The 23,439-nt window shown below is 38.5% G+C and overlaps 1 long non-coding RNA gene across 1 annotated transcript in view; it reads left to right on the top strand.

Annotated features, from left to right (window-relative positions):
* Positions 1-17,910, top strand: part of LOC108506509 — a 51,419-nt gene extending 33,509 nt beyond the window's left edge. The window contains exons 4-5 of the long non-coding RNA XR_001877787.1: positions 1,008-1,217; positions 17,694-17,910. This is a non-coding gene — a long non-coding RNA (uncharacterized LOC108506509). The remainder of the gene's footprint in view (positions 1-1,007; positions 1,218-17,693) is intronic.
* Positions 17,911-23,439: the final 5,529 nt, after the last annotated feature.

Below are 23,439 nucleotides of genomic sequence, written 5' to 3'. Positions count from 1 at the left end.
AAACTGTGTGGAAAAACCTAATAAAAATACTTCTACAAAACTCTACAATTTGGGTGAGGAGGATTTCAAGGTGTTCAGTCTCAACAGCATCATTTATTAGTTGTTAATTGAGGGGTGTTAAAGGCTTTTCATTTCTTGAATTCTCTAAGTCAACATCAGGTATTTTCATGATAGACCAGGTGTAGCTCTACAGTGTTGAGCCAAAGCTGTTGGCTCTGCTATTTAGAGGTCAGACTGGGGAGTCTGAAAGGACCCTATAAAACAAATTAATTTTATTTTACCAAACTAATTTTATTCAATCATTACAGTATTATATGTATGTTTAAGAAAAATAGCTTTATTTAAAGAAAATAAAAATAATAACAGAGAGATTTATACCTGCTTTGGCCAGACCTACACAACTGTACCAGGAAACCTAAACAAATTGAGAAACCTTCTGCACTGTCTTCAAGTTTATCATGTTCCTCAAGGCAAGGCAGAGGAAGAAATAAATAAGGTGGCAGCTCGGGGAGGAGAAGTGTCTCTGGAAAAGATGTCATTGTCATTGGGAGAATTAATGAGGAGGGATGACACGCAGGAGAGGAATTAGCAAAACAGCTCTTGACATTTGTTAGGAAGAAAAGAGCTCCCAGCAGCTGGAGACAAAGCAATCCTTCAACACATGTAGGAACAGCAGAGGAACTGAGGATCCAGTAACTCCCACTGGCAAAGAAGGTGGGGATTTAAAAAAAAAAAAAGTTTCCATTGCGGTAAAGGAATAAATTTCAGATTTCACCCGGTTGCATTGTGGGGTTTGTTGTTCCTCAAAAAATATGTCTCGGGATAAAAAGAAGGGAAAGCTCCAGTTGTAAACTGGGATGAGCTGGGTGTGGGTCAAGGGCATCGTATGTGACAAACTGCAACAGCAGCTTTGCAGTACCACTTCGTTTTGAATCTCTACTGCCTTTTCTAGAGAGAAAATGCTCTTTCTGGGCCTCCCTCTCTCTGAATTTCCATTTGCTTTTGAGGGCTGCAAAGTGATGGAGAGATTTGAGAGATTGATCAGTTTTCCTGAATCAGAGCTCACGCTCCAAGCAGCTGAACAGATGTTTCTGGATTATACTGAGCAATCAGAGCATGAAAAAAAATCCTGTGTAGGAACAGAAACAGGAGAAAATGATGGTCCTTGACTCCAGGAAAATAAACCCAGAACTTGACAGATTCAGGTGTGAGCTCTGGTAAGTCACCGGTCTAAATATTCATAAGAAAAATGAGTATTTGATTACTTTTAAATTGAATCCTTAATCTCTGTGGACCTCTTCTATTCTTTTCCTGACAGAAAAGTGGTTTAGGAAGTACAAAATGACATATTCTTTTAAGCACTTAAAACTGTTTAGAGAAAACATTTTCACTTAGGTACGAGAGAAAAAAAAAGTTTCGAAATAGGTAGCGGTTCAACAGAAAGCAAAATGAGAGAACTTTGGAGACTGCAATTCATTTTCTTCATGGTGGATTCGTTGAGATTTATATGGGAGCTCAAAAAAGGCAGAAGTGGCGTTCCAGAATTCCAGCAGCGAGAGCAGCAGCGACTTCTCGGTCTGGGATTTGCTTTAACTGCCTGAAGTCTCACAAAGGAAATTAAGTGCAGTCAACCAGACAGCCTGGTGCACTGGTCACCACTTCTGCATTCCTATTGCAGTTGGATTTACCTCCTGACCGGCTTTTCCTTCGCAGATATAAAAGTTTATGGCTACAAAGTTCCTCGGACGAGTTACGTTTGTGAGTCCCGATGGCAGAGATGGAAATTCAAGTCTCCAGCTCCTTTATGCAAACACTTGGATGTGAAATGCCATTACCAAAAGCCTTGCAAATGTGCATTTTGTGAACTATTGTAACACCAGGAGAGATATTTGGCCTTTACTTTACCAACATCCACCACAATAGCAGGCACTACCTCCTCCTGCCTATGGAATTAATGATTTTTCCAGAATTTAAGGGACGATCACTTCTAGTTTTACCATCTTATGTTTCCTAGGAAATCAATATCAGTGCTAACTTTTCCCATAAATTGCTATTTGGGCTGGATTTTAGGGGAGGGAAGAACAGATTCTAGATTTTGACATTTCTTTTCCAGGTCCATGTTTTCCAGCTGCTCAGTGCAAACCCACAGGTAAAGGACGTATTTTTCTGAAGGCTTTTCTCTGTGGAAAGAATATTAGATACATTGGGAAGTGGAATACATGGGAAAGGGATGTTTGGAAGCAGAAAATTCCCAGTAACCACTAAAGGTCCAGCCCCATGTGCCATCAGGGCTGTGCTGGGAGCAGAAGGGAATCAGTCCTGGACAGAGCCAGTGGTCCTGGCAGGAGGTTTCTCCCAGCTGCCCCATTTCCCAGGCAAACCCATGGAAACCAAATGGACCTCGTAAATATTTGTTTCCCAAATCAGTTAATGACAGAGTATAAAAAAAAGCTCGTGAAACTTTAATTTGATGGGACATTATTATGGGCTCTCCAGAAAGCACAGACATAAGTAGTCAGTTGAAATTATGTCCAATACAGATGAATTTTACTTCTCAGGGGGAAAACAAACAACCAATATCCTCCAACAAACAAACAAAACAAACCAACCAAAAAACCCCAAACAAACAAACAAAAAAAATCACAACCAAACAACAAAACCCAGATGTGCAGGATGAGCTGCACATGTTAGACAAGGTTGCTGATTTATGGGAATTGGCACAAAAGTAACAACCTTTGCTTTGGTTATATCACCAGAGCACCAATGTGCAAGTAAACTTTAATCCATTACATTTTCAACTTATAAAATTTATTAGACTTGAACTGGGATCTTTATTCATGCCAAGCTCTCTTCTGAATTTATGGCAGTTCTACAATCATTACTCAGCCTGAATGGAATCATATATTTCTATGAATTAAAGTGAGAGGCAGCTTCCTAATTAGCATTACAACTGTTAATGAGAGATCACATGAGTTGCAGTGAACAGAAAGATATAATGTTATCAGACATTCAGAGTCAGACATATTTAAAATATACTCTTCCTCTTTTCTGAAATTCCCACTCCCAGAAGTCTCCAGAGTTTAACAAGATCATAAAACTGGAGCAGCATTTCATGGAGTTCCTTTTAGTTAATATCACAGTATTAAATAAGATCTTTCCTGCAAAGGAAAGAAAATGATTGTTCTCTCTCTCCTAAGCTGACTGTGTAAAATGTTCTTCAATAAAATCCAAGAAATTAATATTCAATGATTTACAGTAAATCTCTTGAGCACGAGAGGTTTGCTCTAGACTGGAAAAGCAAACACTTATGGGTACATTATTATGATGGCTTATGCTAATTAAATTGAAGCAGAAATGCTTAATTTATGCTTTACCATCAAGTGCAAAGGGGAAAATTCTTTCTTGGTTCAAGCTTTATCTTGTTAAGAAGATTTACCTCCTTATTTCCTACAATAAAGAGCTATTTTTGAGACTCTACTGAGAAAGCAGAGGCTGCAGAGCTTTTCTGCCAGTTGCCATGACACTTTGGATCTCAACCTCCAGTTCGATACAATAGCTGCAATTAGGTAATTAGAACATTATCTCAAAGTACACAGCTATTGTACAAAAGAAGAAACATTCTCACTAAATATGCTGCTTAGTCACATAAAAATGATTTTTAAAAAAAAAATAAAATTACATTTTCTAATTATAATGAATAATTTATTTCTCCTGGGGACGCTTGACATTTAAATATTGTACTTCAAAAAAATAAATACAAGATCCATCCAATATCATCTTAGGACATGTGAAATTTCGCTGACCTTTTAGTTATTTTTCTTCTATCAAATATTGAGAGAGAAAAATATAGTTATTTTTCTTCTATAAAACATTGAGAGAAAAAGAACAACTATAATAATGGGTTATTCTGGTTTAGCTCATTGTTATTTTCAAATTCAAAGGCCTTAATGAAAAATTAATCCACCTTTTATTATTTTTGTGCTGGGTGATGTATGATCCCTCTCCAATGCAGGGCTGGAATCACCATCCCTGGAATCATTCAAAAACCCTGCAGATGTAGTGCTTTGGGAAGTGGTTTAGTGGTGGACCTGGAAGGTCTGGGTTTATGGTTGGACTTATTGATCTTAGAGATCTTCACCAACCTTATTGATTTTATAATTCAAATAAACAAAGTTCTTGGTCTACACACACACAAATGCCTGGCAGGTACAGACTAATAAATGCAAGAAATAAGGAATGAAAACGAGTAGCCTGGTGAGTTGGGGTCTGAGGCCATGAGGAGCCAACTTATCTTCCTATTGGTTTTATAATAATTATGAAAAGAAAAGCTCTGAGGAGAAAAATGAAATATTTGTGCGTTTTCTGAAAATTCAGCTCGAGCACAGAAGGAAAAGGCACCAGGAGCACGTGGATGAAATGCAGCTCCTTGGAAATCCATGGGATTTCTGTCACTGATGTCAAGAGAGGCAGGTCCAATTTTTGAGTTCCCCACGTAAATTGTTGACTTTAAACTGTTAATGACCCGAAATAAATGTTCAGCCACCTAAAACTATTTTGTCTGACTGTACCCAAGTGACACCACTGGCACTGAAACCACCTCTGCCACAAAACAGGTGCCTCTGTGCTCCAGCCAAGATTCCACCCTGTCCCAGAGACCAGCCCAAACTATCCGTGTGTTCTGGTCTCCAAAACACATTTAAGTTCCCTGCCTGTTTCCTGGAGAGGCTGCACATGCTGCACAAACCTGCTGTGGGCAAAGACTTCCCAACATACATCTCAGGAATGTCATGGCTGTCGCTGGGAAATATCAAATGCCAAGGTTTTCATCATTTATTACGGAATATTTGACAGGAAGGGACTTTTCGAGGACAGAACTCTAAATTTAAGCATTTGTTTCTGCATTTTCATGTCTCAGATTTGTTCCCATTCCCCACCCCATTTATCAATCCCTTTCACTGATCATTACTGCCTATATTTATCTTCCATAATCACCGACCCTCATTTCTCCACGTCTTGAAGATAAGAAAGTTGCTGTCAGATATTATGCAAACTCTGAACATCCCTGGCACGAAAAGATGGAACACCAATCCCTCACAAATGTTTGCAAAACTCCCTTAACTTCAAGAAAATTATGTATTCCCTGATAAGAAAAGTTATCAGCCAGATGCTGAGCTAAGCATGTGAACATAAGTCACCTACGACTGAGTTATGGTATTTTGGCTTCCAGGGGCACAGTTCACATTGTTTAGGACTTCTTGATTTTGTTTTTATTTCACATTTACACCAGTTCAAACCTCTCAAGTCCTTTTTTTCTTTTTTTTTTTTACCCTATTTATTCATTGATATTCAAAGGATGATGCTTCTTATAACCCAATTCTTTGGTTTAGTGAGGTAATCAGAAGTTTGCTGACCGGGCACTTTAGATATATCTGGTACAAGCTAAAAACAAACTCAAAGATAAATCCAAAAACACATAAATCTCAGCTAACACAAAATTCTCAGGCAGAACAAGTGCACCAGTAAATTCCAACTTGAGCCCAAATACATTATTTTGCATTGTGAGCAAACTTGAGGACTACCAGAGCAAATTATTTCAGACCACAAGATGAAGTATTTTTTAGCAAAATTAGGTCTTTTGGTTTCTTCATTTAAAGAAGGAGAGAAAAAAAAAATAATTTTTATATTAGTTTGGATCTTCAGTGGCCTTGTACTTTATGGCTATGCCATTCAGCTCCTCCTGGAACCAAACCTGATTCAAATTCATCATTTTCTGTTTCTATTTCTTCATTTGACCTTTTCCATTGCTTCCCTCTTCAATAATGCCTGTTCCATGTATTTACAGGATATGTGCCCAAGTGTATCCTACATAATACAACACCTGGTACTATTTGAGTGAATCACAGAAGAAAAATCAAAGTTAATATCTCTTTCCTACGCTTAATCAAGCAACATAACCATAACCCCCATAATCAATTTGGAGAGGCTGGAAAACTGCCATGGGAGACACTTCCCATCTCAATCTGCAGCACTTTGTCCTCCCAGCTCCTTTCAGCTCCCCACCATGAGAGCCAAAATAATAACAGTCACTAAAGTTTGAACTCCAAGTAGTATTTGGTCTCACAGCTGAAACTCTTTAAAACAAATAAACAAGGGAAAAAAAAATCTTCTATTGTGTTTGTCAAGGCAGTGAAATCTGCAGGGGAGACAAGGATACAATGACAAAATGTGTTGCTGTGGGTAGAGTCACAAAGATCAAAGAAAGTAAAATGTTAATTTTCCAATATTACTGTTCCTTTCTCTTCTGCTTTCACTAAGTTTCAGTAAAATCTATCTTCTGCTCTTCTTCAAGGCAGCTCTGGCTGCTGCTGCCAACCCAGCTTCTGTCATTCCGATGGTGACAGACTCCATGGAAATCTCTCTCAGCTCCCTATTTCTGTTCATACTTATTCTAAATCCATCCTACCACGAGTGAGAAAGTACATCCTCACCTTATCCAATGCCTTTTCCCCCCTTCTCTCACCCTGTCACCCTCTCTGTGCCCTTTTTCACCTTTTTGCTTCTCTCCGCTTAAAACCCCGCTCGCTTCACCCAAAATCTGACAAACCACAATCCCTCAAACCCCGGCAGTAACATCTTCTGCCACTTGTGATCTGGAAACCATCAGACACCCTCTTGTCTATTTATATTGCAAATCCTTCCATGGAGAGATGATCCATTTGAGCAGAGCCTGGTGCAAATGGAACCCTCTTCCCAAACGGTCTTTTGGCGAGACTGAAAGAAAAAAAGGAAAATCCACTTGCGTGTCCCTGACAGGTGGTGACATCCTGGCAGGATGGAAAAGAGTTTTTTGGATTCATTTTTTCTTTTTCTCAGCCTTCAAGTGATTTGTCATGCAAGGTCTGTTCATAATGTCACCGACTGTCCTCGAACAGGAGTTCTCTCTGCAGGTCTTTTTGCTAATAATAATCCAGCACCTCCTCCCTCCCCAGAGCTGCCTCCTCCCTCAGATTATCTCCTCATTCTGCTGCACTTCTTAGAAATAATTAGGAAAGAAAGGATGCAATGGTTCTCAGGACAGGAGAGATGCAAAGGAACAGGACAGAGGAAGAGAAGAGAGACCCTCAAAACCCACCATCCTTGAATCATCCTCCTCATCATCAGTACTGAAAGGTGAAAATCTAGCAGTGCATCTCTCTTGCATGATACAATAGCCCAGTCCCTGGTTTTACAGCATTTTAGGTACCCACACCTCAGCCTACCAAATTATGCCAAATTTCAAAAGCATTTATGACAAATATTAGTTAAGAAAAAGGGATATTTAACCCCACCAAGGCGACAATGTATTTTTACCAGGATATCAAAACCCATTTCCATTTTATTCTGTGAAACAATGTCTCTCAAAATGAAGGTTTCTGGCCATCAACTCTCAAAAATTCTGTTTCCTACAAAACCTGTGCAGAGGAAGTCGCAGGTCCCTCACAGCTCTAGTGTTCTACAAGGTTTGGGCAGGTGTGTTTGATTCCTCATTACTCAGTCTATTTCTGTTAAAAAAAGTTACAATTTTTATTTATTTTACCTTTTAACATACGTTAAATCAACAGACATGCCACATGTTCTTACTTACAGCAGCAATTCCCATTTTCCTTGAGTCTCCTTTAATTCATGGATTCATTGTAGCAATTATTGATTTTTTCCCCCCCCTTAGTTTAGTAGCAGCAAATGTTACTTCATTAGTGCATCCGTCTTGGGTTTTCTTCACAATAAGTTCTGCATAAAAGCTGCAGCCAGGAAACACAGAGTACATATTTTTATTTATTCCAGGGGCAATAAAAAGCACCAGGGTCTTCCACCTACAAGGATTTCCTGGCTTTTGTTCCCCCTTTGCTTCCACAGGCTCATTCAGTCCAAATTCGAGCACACTTAGAGACTAAAATAAAGTCTTTAAAGGGAGGCATGAAAATGGTTAAAACTAGAATTAGAGAGGGAGAAATACAAGCAAGGAAGCAAATTCTCCCCATCAGTTCATTGCTTCATGACCTATCACTTGTTCCTTGTGAATTTTATGTGGGAACTGATTTACAGGGCAAATCAATCACTCTGGCAGAAAGAAAGCTGTCCTTAAAGCTGGGTGAGAGCGTCTGTCTCTGGCAGCAAATGTGCAGCAGGAATAAAGATTGAGTACAAAGTTCTTTGCTTTAGAGGCTTCCCAAAGTTTTATATTAAAAAAAAAGGTAAAAAACCCCAACAACAAAACCCCAGTCAAAACACCAAGAAGAGAAACAAACTTTCAAACATTTGCCAAAACCATTAAAAAAAACCCAAAACAAAATACAACAAATTAAAAAAACCCAACACCTAAATATGTACTCAAGTTATCTCTGCCCTATGAGCACCTGCTTAGCATGTAAGTACTGGGAAAAGGGAAATTGGTTAATCCTTGTATGCATTAGAGTACAAATAGATATTTTAAGAGGTATTTTGCTGTTTATGAGTAGTAGAGAAGTACTTACAAAGCAAAGTTAGGGGAAAAGCCTTAACCCCAAGGTGCAGCACAGGTTACAAAACAAAGCCTTACTTCAACAAGTAGAGCTGAAAGAAATTAATTCTTAGTTGTTTGGTTTTTTTTTTTTCACCCAGGATTATTTTTTACATTGAAAATAAGTCACTGAGACTTTGTTATTCCCATATAAAGTCTAACCTACCTTATTACCACTGTAAGAGACTTGGGCACGACAATGAGGAGTATCTGGGGATGGGGCAGATGTACCCCCACAACTCAGACACTCCAGTGCTGTCAGCTGGGACTGGAACAGAGACAGTCAATCAGTGAACTGAGACATTTCCCTCAAGTAAGAGACAGTCTGGATTTCATTATCCAAGGCCTTCCCAGGGTAAGAGCCTTAATGGCTTCACTGAGCTCGCTGGGAAAGGACAGTCTCTGAAAGCAAAGGAAACCTCTGATGGGTTTAAGTACTTTAATTTTTATCCCATAAACAATTCGAATGAGACGAGCTATGTAATAGCTTTTTTATGATAATTATGTCTGTTTGGTCTTTTACCAGATCATTAAAGCTACCAAGGTTGCTGGAGAGCCAATTTTTTTTTTCTTGAACTGTTTTAACTGTTCTTATTTGATTGCTGGAGTTTAGTGATAATAAAGATTTATAAGCAGCCAAGAAAAGATATTTTTAAAAAGCTTTTCTTCTGAATATAAACAGTCCCTTCCTCTGCAAATAGTTTCAGTGACAGCTTTTCCTTTATTAAAAAGCAGAAAACAATACAATAGAAGTTATCTGGAAAACATTGAAAAGAAAAATAAGGTTTTTTCCCAATAATATTATGGGGAAATGAAGAAAGCAAGCAGAAAGAAGAACATTTTTAATAATGAGGTCTGGCAAAAATTCAAGCATAAATATTGCTTCCTGAGTTGGGACTGCAGGGTCAGGACACGGGGATGAAGTTAAGAGTAAAATTAAGAGGAACTTCTTTCCGTCCCAAAACTCATCTCTGGAAACAATTCATTCCACTTCAACTCTTGGCATGGGATTGCTCCTGTAAAACCGTGGGATGGGGTGGGTGGAGAAGGATGTATAGATACAAATACCTATAATTTCTTCCACCAGAACACAGGACTCTGAACTCAGGTTTAATCCCCATCTCCAATAAAACACAATGCAAGAGCTGCTTCAAAGAAAATTAACCTTCCAGAGTCTCCCCATTTAACAGCCTGAGGGATCAAAACACGCCAGAAAAATACCAATTTATTCACACGTTTACTGCCCAAAGTGTTGAACACACAATTAGTTTTATGGGGGCAGATTTTTCTCGTTACCAACAGTTGTGTGTGTTTATGAGCCTGAGCAGTTCCTGCAGCACCGAGTCCATCAGCAGCTCTTGCCACCTGCATTGCAATCCTCGGGAATTTAATTATAATCCCCTGCACATATCCCTGCAGTTGTGGCATCAATTACTCTGTTATCACTTGGATGTTATTTATTGTACCTGCTTAACCTTTGTATTTTCTAATAGGTTTTTCAAAGTGGTTTTACTCGGTGTGCTTTGTATACTGTGTATATCATACACAGCAGTATCAAATTTAGACAGAAATTTGCATAGTTCTTCAAGGTGTAAACTGATCCTCCACTCAAAGCCATTAAATATCATTTATCTGTATATGAATATCTCTTTTTTCCAAAGTCTCAATCACATCTATATGCAATTTGATTCTCAGGAAGCAGAAGCTCCTACAGTACATTAAAAAAAAATTGTTTCCTTGCATTACAACTTTCATTTACATTTTTAATACCATAGATTTTGCAGAAATTAAAACATTTAAAATATAACACGTTTTAGGTCAATGTTGTTAAAAAAGGAACATGGATTGTTTGTGGGGTTATTTATGCCCAATTTTTGTATATGACCAGGCATTTCTTAACTGATCTGAGTCTTCAGGGTCTGGATGTCTGGTTTGCATTGCCAGAATCATAAAACTCTGATTTGGTTTGACACAATTTTGGATCAAAACACTGGAAATTTTTCTTCTACTAAAACACAAACCATGTGGTGAAAGGTAATCTCACCACAATGTTCACCTGAAAAACTGCTGCTGATTTTTTTCTCTACTGCCTTCATAAAAAACACCCCAAGTATGTCAATAAAAACAACAAGGTTTTTTTTTTCCTGGTTCTTTTAATAAAAGCAGCAGCTATTGAAAACTGGAGCAAAACTAGTGTTTATCCCCACAGTGATTCAAAAAGAAAAATATTGAACCTCACAGAATTAATTGTCCTTAGAAAATAAAAAGGTTTCAGTAGCAGAGATTAAAAAACAGCCACTGCACAAACCAGGATGAAATGATTATTGATATTATATTTGAGAGAGTTTGGTTTAGGGGCAGTTGGGCTAAACTGCCCTGCTAACACAGCTGCTCCTTGTGGTGCCACCAAGGGAAATTCCTGGATGATCCAGACAATCATGGGGTGTTTGGGGGGGGTTAAGCCATCAGGGTCCAAGGAAATCGGTTCTGTGTTTGCAGCCTCAGTGGGAAAGGAGAGCAGAGCCATTTGTGCAAGAGAACTTTAATCCAGGTCCCAGGGAGAAGGTCCCACACAACACCACCAGACACTTCTGCATTTAATGGGAAAGCCTACAATGCTTCCTAAAGATCTATGCCTAAAATAAATCATATCTGCTTCTTTTATTCTTCTTTACTATATCTACTTCAAGAACAATTGCTTTCCAACTGAGTTGTTCAATCACTTTTATAGAGGATATGAGAAAAGTTAGAAAGTATATAAAAAGCACGGAAATTAAATATATCTCATTATTGCCCCAATACTTTGATGTGACCAAATTAAAAAAGTAAAAAAAAAAAATAGCAATGCAGACACCCGAAAAACCCCAAGAAACCAAACCACAAAAAAACCCCACAGAACCCCCCAAACAAAAACAAAACAAAGGAAAAAAAAAACCAAAATAAAAGAAACAAGCAATACCCACAAAAAACCCACCATAAGTTCTGGTGCCTAGAATCTGTAATTTACACCAGTACATTTTAATTTACTTTATTTTGGGTTTTTTTCATAATTTGGTTGAAGAAACATGTACTGAATACCTCAAAGAAAGTTCTAGAATATGGTATAACAGTGTGTATCTGGGTATGAACTTTAGGTCTTTTTAATTTACCTTCCCTTTAGGAATTTCATTGGGTTAGAAATAATTATTGACAAAAAAAAATTCCCTGTGAGATTGAGATCCAGTACTATGAAATTCATTTCACTCTTCAGGCAAGTGTGCAGAATTTCCAAGGAGATACTTATATCCTTTCACTGACCCAAGAAACTGCCCCTGGAAAAAGTTCAAGGGCTGCCTTCAGTTAAAAATCGTGTGTAGGGGGAGAAAGTAGAAATTAATTTGGACAGAATAGAAGGGAAATAAGTAGCCAAGACGTGCTCCAACCTGCAGCACTTCTGCCTGTCACCCTCAGAGGAGGTGACACCAAAAAGAGCTCTGAGAAACCTCCCATCACACACAGGAGCAAAGCAAACCAACCCATCAAATGTGACTCTCCTGGAGATTTAAAGGGGTTTCCTTGAGATGTAAAGATGAGACAGTGGGAACACCAAGATTTTACTTCTGCAGGAGGGCCATCAGTGCTGAAAGGGGTGATGGGGCAAAGCTGTTTGAACATGCCAACACTTGTGCAGGAAGGGATGAAACTTGTGTGTTTGGGACCCCACCCTGGCACAGACACAAACTTTGTGTCCCCAACAGGGTCTCCAAGATGTGCCACCATGGGGCAAGGGCAGAATTCAGCCCCTGCAGGAATAAACATCTGGATTTTTCCTGCCCTCCTCCAAACCACAACAGTTTGCCATCCCTTTTTAGAGTTTTTCATGCATAAGAACAAGAACTCCACAAATGCCTGAGCTGAGAGCACTCGCCCTTAATACCGTTTTGACAGGAAAGGGCCCATGAACACAACATGTGCTGACAAAGGAATTGCTAATGATGAGTAGAAAAAGAAATGACATTGTTAGTTCTGCAAGATTCTTCACTTGAAAAGTGCTTGTGCCAACGCTGGCACATATTTTGTGTCTTTAATGTTCACCCTTGTTTGCTATTCTAAAGTAAATATTTGTCAAATCCCTGCACTCTGAAGTTCCCCCGGGCTCTGCTGCCTTAGACATGGATGTGTCAGAGGAGACTGCAGGAATTCAGAGCAGAAAATGGGAGGTCAGGCCTAGATGGAAAAGGAAGGGGTCTGAAGAGTTTAAATCTAACTTGAGTCAAAGGACTGGCTCAAGTCAGCAGGTCCTTTGGCACCGCGTGGTGTGACCGAAGGGAGGGACATGGAGGTTCTGAGACCCTTCTCAGGCTGGGTCAGACAATTCTCTTGGGATGTCCATCAAAAAGTGATAAAAGATGCAGCCTATGCACTGATTTCATAGAATCAGAGAGTGGTTTAGATTGGAATGGACCTCAGAGACCATCTAGTTCCAACATCCCATCACAGGCAGGGACACTTCTCTTCTGTTTAGCCCTTTCTATCTGGCCACAGACCATCGAGCACCAGAATGTGCCTTCACCTTCCACCACTCTGCAGCTCTCCAAAAACCCAAGTCCTCAATAAATCACCTTCTCCAACACCATCCCAAATGACTCCCATATTACCAGATGGTCAGTTACGATTCTAAGATATCAAACAACATTTATTTTATTGTATGCTTATGGCTGAGATTCAGAAATGAAACAAAACAGAGAGTTAAAGCCAAATCAAAAATTTGGAAGCTTTCCTCCCACTCAGTTTGTTTTCAAAAATATCCCATTGATTTTCAAACACATGTTTTATTGACTCCCAGCCTATTGACTCCCAATTACTCCTAAATTACTTCTGTAATTTCTGCTCTGGATACTGAAATGGCTTAAGACACCTTTGGAAGTCAGAGTCATTTCTATTTACTATTTTGTTCTATTTATTATATTATTTCCATTTCCATAAAAGTGTTTTGTCATTTTCAGAGTTTGCTCCCTTGTCTTTTTTACAGGAAGGCAGGGGATGGGAGCCAGATTTTACCAACAAATTTAAGAAACAAACAAAAGGACAAGGAGAGAGAAGATATAGAAAAGTAAAAATTTTGAAAATTATCCACGTGTCAAAGTTTTAACAATAGGTAGGTTTACACTGCCTTGAAATTAAAAACATTTATAATTACACAAAGGAGAATTAGAAGCCAAATGAATTACCAAACCAAGATGGCTCCAGTTGTGTTTGCCAGAATTTCCTGCTTTATTCCAATTAGCCATAACTTTATAATTTGCCTTTTTTCTCTGCACTAGTCATTCCAAGACAATGTCAGTGTTGAGTCCATAAGCATTTTGAGAATTAATTAAAATGTCATGAAATAGTTCTTTCATTAGCATATATATGGTCATAAAAATAATTATAATTACTTCTTAGAGGTGGAGGAGAGTTAAGTTTGATTGATGGAATTAATGAAAACGGGGACAGCTCCAACATACTAAATAGCAGAAACTTGGAGTATTAACTATCTACTGTGTGAAGTTGGAATAATTACAGCAAGGGCTGAAAAGATTAGTATTCAAAAAGAATAATGTACCTTAGAGCCTAAAATATCCGTTGCAAATTGTGAATGTATTTTCGACTGTTTATAACATTCTCAGAAGAAAAATATCATTTTGATTAACTTCCAAAGACTCCCAGATTAATAGGTATTTGCAGTCTTACAGAGAGTACAATCAATCCCTCTAATCTTGTTATCAGATGCTAAACAGCTGGGTGACCTGATTTAAGTGTTATGATTTTAAGGAAGTAATAATGTATAATAGTTTCCAAATGCCTGCTAAGAATTTGCAAGCTGTATAATACACCAAAAGATATGCAAATAAATGGCATTAAAAGAAACATTATAATTAGCCCAGGAATGCACATAAAGCGCTTGTGCAGCCATGAGCAACCTAATCTTATTTCAGTTGTGTTCCTTTTAATTTAGTCTCTCCTTTAAAGACCTGCAGCACAGCAATGATGGTTTTGGAAGCTCAGGTGAACCCACCCTGAAAATGCTGTTAAACTGAATAAAACCTTTTGATTCAGTAGTTCACAGGATGGGTCAGATTGGAAGGGACCAGTGGTTCCACCTCCAGCTGGGTCATCCCAGAGCACATGGGTTGTGTCCAGAGAATTTTGGAACATCTCCAGTGTGGAAGACTCCACACCCTCTTTGGACAATCTGTTCCAATAAGTTTTTCCTCATGTTCAGGTGGAACTTCCTGGGCATCAATTCCTGCCTGTTCCTGTCCCATCTGCTGTCCCAGAGCCTGGTCCACCCTCTGCCATCATCTGACACGCATTGGGAAGGTCCCCTCTCAGTGTCTCCTCTGGAGGCTGCACAGCCCCACCTCCCTCAGCCTTTCCTCACCACAGAGATGCTCCAGTCCCTTCAGCATGAATTAAAACCCTCTAATAAAACTGACCACAATTTGCAAGAACATTAAATAGTTAATATATATTGGTATATTTATTGTTCTTCTCCAGACAATTAATGTGCAAAAAAAACCCAACAACCAAGCAAACACAGGGCTAAGAGTGTCATTAAACTCCCTCTGCGGGGTCCACATTGTGAACAGTCCCCTTGCTGAGGTGGAAGTGGTCAAAGCTTAATTCTTCATGCAGAAATAACTAATTTTTTTAACACACTTAATTCCTTTGTCATTCACCCCCCCCCCCCATTATTATAAGTTATTTCCAGATGGCAGGCTGCTGATTTTTTTTCTTTTTTAAGAGCAACTGCCAAGTTTATGAAAAAATATCATGCAGAGGCATTAACTGTGTTTAAAGGTCTTTTCTTTTTTTGTAAGACAGTTCTAATCTCACATTCCCCTTTCTAATCACACAAACAGTTTAGGCTAAAAAAGCACTCCATGGTAGGAAGAGGGAGGGAGTGGGCACCCACAGCTGTGCCTGCTGCTGCCAGGGAGTTTGTTTTCCATCCTTGTGTTGATAGAGATGCTCTGACAATTGTGCTGCCAGATTCTCACAAATGCCATGTTTTGCAAACTGCCAAATTAAGGAGTGAAGATCTTGGGTTTAAAAGCATCATGTTTTAAATATTTCTCTTTTTTTTTTTTTTTTTTTGCTATTAAGGGAACATATGGTGGAAAGCAACACATTTTAAATGGTCTTACTGATGGCTGGTGCCCAGGGGAGGATTACTCTATTAAGAGGAGTATGAGCTACTTGGAATTATTGATCAGAAACTTCCACCAAACAGTGGAAATACCTGTAGTGTCTCATTGAAAAAGGATTTAATTTGTGCTTTTCATTCTGTTTGAAAAGAAACTACTGCCACAAACTTTCAGCCAACTGAGTGCCCCTTCCCTTGAGCTGGATGTTATAGGGATGAAATTGTACTTTCTCCCTCTCAGACTTGGTTTACAACTCCTTGTATATAAACCACACATGCTTTGGTAGGACTGATTTATCTTCAGCACTGTAATAGAATTGAGGAATCAGATGAGCCTGGAATAAAGCATTGCAATTTCTAAACCAAACAGCAGCAGGAGGACAATCACAGGGTGCCAAGGTCTGTTCCAGGGTTACTCCATTCCATAAGGATCTGTCATGTCAGGGAGGGCTCAGCCACACAAAGAAACATTTGCAACCAAGTTGTACGGGATAATCAGAGAATTCTTCCTCCTACCAAAGGTGCCTTTGCAGCTAACGTGGATCTCCACACATCCCCCTGTGTTCCACGAGGGCAGCTCTGCCCTTCAGCCAGGCCTGGCAGCTCCTGTTCCCTGCAGAGCACCCCGTTTTTTACAGGGGGACTCCCTGAACTTCTACACATTTATTTCTTCCTCCTGCATTTCTATGACCAGTGTCTTAAACCCAAGAGTTCCCTCCCTTCAAACAATTGTACTCCCTCTGTGAGTTGAGAGTGGGGCTTTCATCAATTATTCACTGCTCTGAAGATGTAAGAACTATCTCAGGGCAAAATTGGGTTTCTTCTCACTCCTCAGAAGCAGGAGTTGGAAAATGTGTGCACCTCAGCAGGGAGCACATGGGAGCTCCACTTGCTTTTAAGGGAAGGAAAAATCCACCTCTGGCACACTCTCCTTGCATATTGGAACGAGGACCTCCAGCTCAACAGCATTTCCAAGACTTATAAATAGGGATGTTGAAAGAGACTGACATTTTTCAAGTAGAACTGTCAGAATTATTCCACACCAACTTCACCTTTTTTTAATCTTATTCATATTTAACATTCTCCATAGAGGGTTCCTACCTCTGAAATTAAGAAAAAGGAATGTAGGTATAGGAATGAATTCAAGTTTTTTTTAATGCATATTTTGCTTTTCTCTCTCTTTGGTTTTCCCCCAATATCATCTTGATTGCAATTGTTAAACCAATGACATTAAAGAAGTTTTCATATGGTTGTTTTCCAATTAAATATTCCTCTATGTGATGATGTAGATTAATTAATTTGGCATAGGAAATAATGTGTATTCATTAACATGCCATGAGTTACATTTTCCAAAATCTCTCAACCCTCCTACAATAATTTTTCCCAAAATTGCCACTGATAAACCTTTCAGTGTGCCAAAAGAATTAGGCTAAATTTAAGCTTTTCTGATAATCCTAAATAATGCTGAGATCCCACTGTTTATCTTCTAAAGTATTTACCATGAAATAAGAAGAGTAAGGCTCAGAAGACTAGAACTATGTTTCTTAATTTAAAATAAATTTGGGGGTTCGCCTCTCTCTATCCCAAGGAAAACAAACCCAGCAACAACAAAGCCCTGGAAATGGTCCTTATAAGCACAGCTTATCCTACTGAGATTTCTACGTGCACATTTTACAGAAAATATAATCATTAAAAACTAACTCCAAAAAAAATCAGGGTCTAAGGAGATTATGAATAGAGGATATTGTTGGCTTTGTTTTTAATGAGATACTGCTGATTTTTTTAAAGCTTTTTTTATTCCTATCCACATTTTTACTCACATTCAGTGTAACCCAAGTTATTTTCCAACTAGTTCTCTTAAACAGGACAAAACCCTCACATCTCCTGCCAGTTTAGAAATATGCAGGTGCTTGCATCTTTCTGAGCCTTTGTGAATATTGTACAACTTTCAAGTCTAACCTACTTTTCCTTCTCTTTTTTTTTTCCTAGAAATATTCTATAATCCCTTATGAACGGTGCAAAAGATTCACAAATTCCAACTACTGCATAAAGTGGCAAAAATTAACATCTTCAAGATTGTCACTGAGATGGGCAGACATCTCCCCCCACCCAGCCCCAGCAGGCTGGACTTTGATGAGCCAGGCTTTAAAAAGGAATTTTTAAACCTATTGGAAAAACATAATGCAAATGATGAATATCCTGCAAAGTTACCTGTTCTGCCCTGGATCAAAACATGCTGGAATAGACTGAAAAACAGGACTTTTTACCCTGTTAAGTTTATTATGCTCTTCATCCCTGAAGTACTGCGTTTCCCAAATGGCTGAGTGTAGGAACTCTTCGGATAATGGTGGGTTTGGGTTTCAATTTTCCCCTGTCCCTGAATCTACCAAGTAAATAAGCCCATAAATAAAACATGCAGTGCCTTGATGGGTGGAAATCCAGACTGGGTTTGGAACACACGTAGTTTATTGACTCAGAACATATGATTTTTGGGACTAGGAGGCAGCAGCTTCTTCTGACGTCCTGAGAACTAGAACTGCCCTCCATTCACACCTTACAATGCAGCTGAATTAAGAAAACACTTGTAAAATGCAATTTAAAAATATCCCATAATGCAATTAAAAAATACCCCATAATATATTTTAAGTCTTGAAGGAGAACACAACAATATTATATCCCCATTCTAGAATTTGATTTCGGAAAGCCACAGAAGAAAAAAACACCGAATTATGCAGAGGTTCAGCCTGTTCATTGGGCCAGAAGAATAAAAGTAATCCTTTGAATGAAAGGAATAAATCTGCTGGCAAAATCTCATCATAAAAATCTACTTTGGTTATGAAAACACAGAGAATGTTCCTGTCCAAAAGATCCAGTGAAAACTGAAGGGAAAAAAAACCCCAGCATTCTCAACTTCAGAGTACATGACATTTAATTACCAGAGGCTGCTCTTCACAGAAGATGTACAGCAAACTGCAGGTCTTGTTGCACTGCAGGAAACTATTATATTATCAAAGATTTATTTCTTAAAAGTGCAGCCACTTCAGCTAAAGCAGCCAATGATACAATCCATGCAGGAGAGGTGGCTTGGTGGTGGTACTACAGAAAACAACAGGCTTTTTTGTTTCTGACAAAGACAATATTTCCTGCTCATGACCATTAAGAATGGGACAAATCATCAGCTTCAGCCTTTCTGCTCGTTCACCGAGTCTTTCCCCTCCAAAGATGAGTTTCCTTTTAAAAGAAATTCCATGTTAAAATTTTCCAGCCTTTCCCAGTGCTCCCCTCAGACACACAAGGTGCCCCCACATGTATCAGCAAGGCTCCCTCCACCCCAGCCTGCAGACCCTCCTCCACTATATTTTCTACCACAAAATATTGTATTTTTAGACCTTCAGAGAGTGTAAATCTTTGTGACATCTTTACCATAGTGTTATCCACTGTCCCCTGAAAGAATGAGCCATTTCCCCTTTCGGGGTGGTCATAGGGCACCAAAGTTGTCTCCATTCTTTGATGGTTTCTTTGTATAAAGACACCCCTATAATAAAAGTTTAGGAATGAAATGAAGAAAAGGAATGAAGCTTTTAGGTTCAAAGATCAAAAGTAATGTTGCTTATTTTATTTTATGGGGAAGAGGGTCAAGAAGTGAAAATATTGTTTTCCTATATTAAAATGCAGCTACATGAGAGCTGTGATTTTCTGCTGTAGGGAAAGCACTGGGCCTTTAATCATGACACTTTTATAGCTATTGAGAATTTAGATCCAAGTAATAGGCCCTTGAACATCAGAATTTTGCTAAAGACTTGAAAGAAGTGGTTAACTCTTGTTTGGACTGTAATACTCAATTGATAAAACAATTTCCCCCTTCTTTCTATAAAAAAACACCTCCAAAGGATAAAGTTTTATTTCCATTTTCTGCCTTAACAGCACTTCTTTTACTAACTCACCCAGATACCAGATTGTGCAATAAGGTGTTGATACACACAAGAAAAAAATAAAAACAACCAACCCAAAACTCCAGGTTATGACACACACACAGAGAATTTGCTAAAATATAACCAAACTTGTTTTACAGGCCACTGCTCTGGGATATGTATTTTTACTCAACATCTTTGATTATGCTGCCACCAGCAGCTTTTAAGACATAAAAAAGGCAAATGACAGGTGCTGTCAGTGACTGGAACAAAAGCTGTGGAAGTTCACTGAGCGTGTAATTCGGCAGATTTTAGCAGAGCCGAAAACCCACCGTGGCTTTGACTGACTTGATCTTTCAGAAAAAGCTGTTTGAGGGGAGAGAGTCCCGAAATAATGAATTGGATGGAGCCTTACATAACAGAGAACTCCTCGGGGTCTTGTCTGCTGCCTTATCTCATCAATTGTAATGATTTTCATGTTAGATCAAAGAAGAGCATAAAACAAAACTGAGATGAAAACAACTATTCATTGCCCTCGAGTGAATAGCTTTTGTTTTAGGACACTCCTAAGGAGCACTGGAGAAGGTATTTCTTTCTTTACACAAATCACTGCTCTGTAATCTGTTCTGTGACAGCACCAACAGCTCCACTGGTGGAGGCACAGACACCTCAAAACAAGTTTATCTGTTATGGGTGGCCAGGTGGAGCCACTATTCCCTTCGGGATTTGTTTTTTTCAATTTTTATGAGGAATGGGGATGAGAAAGGAAGATTGTCTGCACAATAAAAACAATTAAAAAAGCACAATTTTTGATTTGAAAATGAAGAAGAAAGCAGTTGGTAGCTTTTTCAGCAGAAAGAAGGGGCAGGAATACATCAAATTTCGTGTGTGCAGCAAGAGTGATGTTTGCTCTGCTCCATTCACCACAAGATCTTTGTCCTGGGAAAAATACCAGGGAACAAGGACACAGGGAAAGGTTTTCCCCTCTCTCAAGGATTAGTAGAAAGTTATGGAAAGTAGAAAAAATAGTTATGATGCAACCTTTTAAGACACTCAGAAGCAGCACCAGAAAAGGTATTTCTTTCCTAACACAAATCCCTGCTCTGTTATCTGTTCTCTGACAGCACCTCCAGCTCCACTGGTGGAGGCACAAACACCTCAAAACAGGTTTATTTGCCTTTCCTCTCGTGTCATGGGCAGTCAAGTGGAGCCCCTGCTCCCTTTTGGGATTTTATTTTAATTTTTTGGATAAGAGGGGGAAGAAAATAAGATTGTCTCCATAATAAAAACAATAGGAAAATACACCTAGAGATTTGAAAACAAGGAATACATCCAATTTCAGGTGTGCAGCAAGAGTGATGTTTGCTCTGCTCCGTTCACCACAAGGTCCTTGGCCTGGGGAGAACATCATGGAACAAGGACACATGGAAAGGTTTTCCCCTCTCTTAGGGATAAGGAGAAAGTAATGGAAAGTAGGAAAAATAATTACAATGGAACCTTTTGTTGGTGACAGAGCACCACCCTCCCTGGCTTGCCAGACCATTAAGCTCAGGGAACAGGAATTTCTGAAAACTAATTTATGTCCAAAAGGACTGTTGCATCATGAACATGGTATCAAATTCCAAAGAAACACATTTTTCAGCAGAGATTGATCCTACTAAAATTCAAATATTGGTAAATTGTACTGGTTAAAAAGGGCAGTTTAATTTATCAGGTTGCAGAAATTAGGAGAGAGACTTTAGCCTTGTTCTGCGAACTCCAAGCAGTTTAGAAGACAACAATGAAATCAGATACAATTAAAAAGAACTTTTAAAAGTGCAACTTCTTTGTACTGAAACCATAATTGTGTATTTACCACAACTATCAAATTTAATTTCCACACAGGGATACAGTGACACAGAGAGGGGATTTTGAGGAATGATCTACTAAAAAGAAAAAATAAATCAGAAATTATTTTTCAGACTCAGAGACAAGTAATTTTTTTTCCTTTCTTCATGCATTACGAATAAATTAATTCCCCTAAAATTATTAATACAGAAGTATTTTATATAGTTCAGGAATAAAAAAAAATCTCATGAAAACTAAAATGAAAATGCTTATTATCAGAAATGAAAAAATAATAATTTGTCAAAGTTAACTTCATCTTCAGTTCATGAAATATTCATGAGCAGAGCTTGAGTCCTTTAAATTTGTTTTTTGGACCTATGTAGTATTTGCTCCTTCCAAAGTGCTTTATTATTGATCAGCACTCTGGATCTCATGTGATCCTTCCTGTGGAAAAATCACATTTCATCCCTGGAATTTCCCTCTCTTGATTGGATTAATAAGATTCTCTAAACCAGTTGTTCTTGGTGTTGTCTCAAGGGCTTTGAAACACTCAGAGAGGGTTGGAAGATAAGTGGGTTAGGAAATGACAGAAAACACTAAAGCTTTTTCTTTCTGGCTCACTGAGGCCTCAGAGTCACAGTTCCCACAGGATAATGTAAAATTTAGTGGCTGCTTACAGAATTTGAATTTAATTTGCCTTTTTCCATGGTCATGTATGTGCATGAGCTGAGAAATGAAGGAAGGAAGTGGATATTTCCCACCTGAGCCAAATGCATGGCTGGGGATCTCAGGATCTGCCCCTTTGCTGGGGTGAAATATCCACTAACACCGCTAACAAATTTTCTTATAAAAAGATATTTAATGAATGAATTGAAATTTTTCCTAATAGTCTCCACATCTCTTGCAATATTCACCTAGTTATTACTCAAAGCTGCTACCAATTACTCCAAGTAATAACAGGAAAAACTGTTATTTCAAGAATTATTTTATTTAAAAATAATTTTATCCAGAATTGGATTTTGTAGTCAGAGTGCTCAGCTATGGAGCAGCCTGACAAAACCAGATCAAAGCACACTCAAGTTACCCTCAAAGTTAAGGTCTGTGGGAGGAAGGAAAAATAAAAATACAGGATGTGACACAGAGGGTAAAGAAGAGTATAGGGTGTTTTCTCTAATACAGGCCCAGAAGAATTAGACTTAAAATTTCTTTGAGAAGGTTTAATTAAAAAAATAGACATCACAACAAAAAGCCTCAAAAGCCAGATTGCTTCCTATCAACCCTGGTGGTTTCCAGCTTTGATGAATTATTAGACAGGGGATAAATAACCCATAGAATGAAAAGAGAGAAAAGGAATTCCTTTTATTAAGGATATAAATAACTTAGACCAGTGTGAATTCTCAGTAAATATAAAGAGTGAAAGTCATGTTCAGTTGAAGGCTTTGACTTGATTGTACAGAGAATTCTTCAGCAAATTTGTCATCTGGTGCTTAAAAGATCCTGGAGACCTCTGCAAGCACCAGAGATGGAATTGTTTGATTTTATCCAAAGGTAAGTCCAGAACTGCTCAGGAAGGGAAAGGATGCTATGATTGACACCTTTTGAGTTGAACTCCCATTATTTAACACAGGTGAAAAGTCTCTGTCTGGGACCATTTTGTTTATTCTCCCTCCTTTTCACAAATTTTAGACAGTAAAATGTTTTAATTCTCTGTATTCATTAATTACAGTCCCGATCTCCAGAGGGCAGGGAAGTCCTTCAGTTCTGCAGAATCAAAGATAATTTGGAAGTCAGAGTCACATTCATTTCTATTTGTGGAAAGCATTAATCAAATCTGAAATTGCCTTTTTTTTTTTTCTTTCATTCCCCCTGAATTCTTCACAAAATCCATGACAAGCCATCAACATGTCAGAGCCTGGATAATGCTGCCCAAATGAGTTTCCAGTAAAACAAAATCAGGCAATATCATCCATTACAATCATCCCTTCAGACTTATCAGT

Source organism: Lepidothrix coronata, unplaced genomic scaffold, assembly GCF_001604755.1.
Source record: "Lepidothrix coronata isolate B3197 unplaced genomic scaffold, Lepidothrix_coronata-1.0 Scaffold218, whole genome shotgun sequence".
Taxonomy (NCBI): domain Eukaryota; kingdom Metazoa; phylum Chordata; class Aves; order Passeriformes; family Pipridae; genus Lepidothrix; species Lepidothrix coronata.
The sequence above is the reverse complement of the archived record's forward strand: the minus strand, read 5'-3'. Positions and strand labels throughout refer to the sequence as shown.